Source organism: Colobus angolensis, unplaced genomic scaffold (genome assembly GCF_000951035.1).
Source record: "Colobus angolensis palliatus isolate OR3802 unplaced genomic scaffold, Cang.pa_1.0 Scaffold208, whole genome shotgun sequence".
NCBI classification, from domain to species: domain Eukaryota; kingdom Metazoa; phylum Chordata; class Mammalia; order Primates; family Cercopithecidae; genus Colobus; species Colobus angolensis.
This window is the reverse complement of record NW_012115244.1, coordinates 534,667-538,576: the sequence shown is the minus strand read 5'-3', so window position 1 is coordinate 538,576 and position 3,910 is coordinate 534,667.

Sequence of the window (3,910 nt, the reverse complement as noted above, 5' to 3'; positions counted from 1 at the left end):
GCCCGTCTCAGCCTCCCAAAGTGCTGGGATTACAGGCTTGAGCCACCGCGCCCGGCTTGTTTTTTGTTTTTTAACAGACAGGGTCAACCTCCAACTCCTGGACTCAAGCAGTTCTCCCACCTCAGCCTCCCAAGTACCTGAGACGACAGGTGTGTGCCACCATGCCTGGCTCTTTTTTTTTTTTTTGAGAGCTGCGCTCCAGTTCTGTCACTCAGGCTGGAGTGCAGTGGCACGATCTCATCTCATTGCAACTTCCACCTCCCAGGTTCAAGCGATTCTCCTAACTCAGCCTCCAGAGCAGCCGGGATTACAGGCGTACAATGCCCGGCTAATCTTTTGTATTTTTAGTAGAGACGGGGTTTCACCATGTTGCCCAGGCTGGTCTCAAATTTCTGAGCTCACACGATCCCCCTGCCTCAGCCTCCTAAAGTGCTAAGATTATAGGCGTGAGCCACCACACCCGGCCTCATTTTGTATTTTTTGTAGAGATGCGGGTCTTGCTATATTGACCAGGCTGGTCTAGAACTCCTGGGCTCAAGTGTTCCTCCCACCTTGGGCTTCCAAAGTGCTAGGGTTACAGGCATGAGCCAGCACGCCTGGACTTTTTTTTTCTTTTAATTTTGTTTCGAGACAGGTTCTCGTTGTAACCCAGGCTGGAGTGCCGTGATCATGGCTCACCACAGCCTTGAATTCCTGGGCTCAAGCAATCCTGCAGCCTCCGCCTCCTGAGGAGCTGTAACTACAGGTGCACGCCACCACACCTGGCTAATTTATTTTTATTTTTGGTAGAGACAGGGTCTCACTATGTTTCCTAGGCTAGTCTGGAACACCTGGCCTCAAGTGATCCTCCCGCCTTGGCCTCTGAAAGTACTGGAATTATAGGCAGGAACCACTGCGCCCAGCCCAAGAGGTGAGTTTTCAAGAGCTGAGAAGGCGGAGCCAGGCCCTTTCCTAAGCTGACCTGTACACTCCAGTCACCCCACAGTCCTGCCCAGCCCCTCTCAAGCCGGACCCCTTGTCACCCCACAGCCCTGCCGGCCCCTCTCAAGCTGGACCCCTCATCTCACAAGCAGGCTGCACTGCACTCATTTCCACGGTGCCCCCATGTGTACAGTTGCGGGAGTATCCTGTGAGCACTATGGACCCTGAACCACTTACTCTCCGTATCACTGGCATATAGTGTGAACTCCTAGAGGGCTAGAGTCTTGTCTTCTCATGTGCTGGGCACCAGTATTGTGGGGCTGGGCTGGTGGTAGCTGCTCAATGTGATTTACGGTTTTTTGTTTTGTTTTTGTGAGATGGAGTTTTGCTCTTGTTGCCCAGGCTGGAGTGCAATGGTGCAATCTCAGCTCACCACAACCTCTGCCTCCTGGGTTCAAGCAATTCTCCTGCCTCAGTTTCCTGAGTAGCTGGGATTACAGGCATGCACCAACATGCCCGGCTAATTTTGCATTTTTAGTAGAAACAGGGTTTCTCCATGTTGGTCAGGCTGGTCTTAAACTCCTGAACTCAGGTGATCCGCCCACCTCGGCCTCCCAAAGTGCTGGGATTACAGGCGTGAGCCACTGCACTTGGCCTTCAAAGTGATTTACTGAATGAGTAACTGAATCACCAGCTCTTTGCCTTTTGCTTATGTTGCCATTTTGGGAGAGGGGTTACCTGAAACAGGATCCCCTCCCCTGTTTCTTCTCAGCGTCCAAGACTTATTTACCTAAGCCTATTCCATCCTCTGAGCTACATGCATCCCAACTAGAGTCTTCCTTCCACGTCGCAGAACCAAGCACAGCCCTGGGACTTTGAGGTGCTTAGCTGGGCTGAGCTGTGACTGAGTGCACAGTGGGTGCTCCCTAAAAGTCTGTAAGTGACTAAAACGACCTCAATCTTCCCCGTGACTTCCAGGGGAGGGAGGAAAAGCAAGAGTCATGTGCTCAGGCCCCAGTGGATCCACTGCCAGGTTTCTGCACAGACCCAGCGATCTGTAGGTGTCCAGGTCACTGCTATGGAGGCTTCGGACATGGACCCAGGTCCCCAGCACTCCGCCAGCTGACCATGCCCCCGGTCCGAGCTGGGTATCCCAAGCACACACAGCCTTCAACAGCTCAGAAGTAACTTTCCAAATGGGGTTTAGAAAATAACACGAGAATGCCTTAAAGAACAGAGGAACTTCTTAACTTTTTTTTTTTTTGAGATGGAGTCTCACTCTGTCACCAGGCTTGAGTGCAATGGTGCAATCTTGGCTCACTGTAATCTCTGCCTCCTGGGTTCAAGTGATTCTCCTTCCTCTGCCTCCCAAGTAGCTGGGATTACAGGCGCCCATCCTCACACCCAGCTAATTTTTGTATTTTTAGTAGAGACGGGGTTTCACCATGTTGGCCAGGATGGTCTCAAACTCCTGACCTTGTGATTCGCCTGCCTCAGCCCCTCAAAGTGCTGGGATTACAGGTGTGAGTCACTGCGCTGGGCCAGGAACTTTTTAACTTCTTTTTTTGTTTGTTTTCTGTTTTTTGAGATGAAGTCTCACTCCTGTCACCAGGCTTGAGTGCAATGGTGCAATCTTGGCTCACTGTAATCTCTGCCTCCTGGGTTCAAGTGATTCTCCTTCCTCTGCCTCCCAAGTAGCTGGGATTACAGGCGCCCATCCTCACACCCAGCTAATTTTTGTATTTTTAGTAGAGACGGGGTTTCACCATGTTGGCCAGGCTGGTCTTGAACTCCTGACCTCAGGTACTCTGCCCGCCTCGGCCTCACAGAGTGCTGGGATTACAGGGGTGAGCCACTGCATCTGGCCGGAGCCTCTTAACTTCTTTTGTGATTTTGTGGGTAACAATCTGGGCAACAGTATTGAACTAAGAAAGTGGGCTCTCAACCCTGGACAGGTCACATGTCTTGGTACTCAGCCCCCACCCAGTGATGCTGTTTGAGACGGTGCACCTGCTGGGGACGCTGTGTGGTGGGAGGGGCTCCAGAGAGTGCTAGAGTTAACGCTTTTCTGTTTTCTGTTTAGAAGACTATAGGCTTCTTACGGCTTCTTGCAGTTCAGCAGGGCCTTAGAAAGCATCTCCCAACCACAGAGACGCGCTGCCTGGCTTTCCTGACGATGACAATTGGGCCTCATCTTGGACACCTGCAGTAATGGAGCGCTCACTACCTCTCAGGAGGTTCCTTCCGCCGGTGCGGGGAAGCCTCCCTCCACCTGCAGGTGGGCCTCCCCTGTGCTGGTCAGCTCTCCCGTGTGTGTCATACAGGACACAGAGAAGATCATCCTGCGGGGCCTCCCTGGAGGAAGGGAGGCTGCGTGTGTGGGTGGGTGAGTGGAGGCCTGCAGGCAGTAGGAAGACCACATCGAAAGCCCATGGGCACAGCCGATGAACAGACCCCCAGGGGCAAGACCACCACAAGACGCAGGTCGAGGGACAAGGGCCCATAGGGTCTGGATCCGATTCTAGGTGAACAAGGAGGCGCTGCAGGGTTTTGAGCAGGAGAGCAACAAAGATTGAACTCTGGGGTGCAGCTGGGGCGGGGATGACATCAGTGATGGCAGCAAAAGAACGGATCCGAGACCTCTGTTGCAGAAGGAGCCATCAGCCTTGCCTATGCCCAGAGATGGGACGCGGAGCAGAGGGTGAGCCCGGGACTCTGGCGGGAGCCACTGAGGGGATGAAGGTGTCACTACTCCGGTGGGGAATGGAGGGGGGAGATGTGAGATATTTACTGAGAAAAATCGAAAGAGTACCACTCAGGTGATGCAAAATTCTCCATTCCAATGTGAAGACAAGATCCGACTCCGAGCGGCTGGCCTTCCCTCCTCGGCCTGGGAAGCGCTTCTGGAGCCCGGGGAAGAGGCCCCTCCAGGAGGCGGCGGCCGAAGGCCACGGAGAGTGCGGGGCGGCCGAGGGCCCCGAGCGGCCCA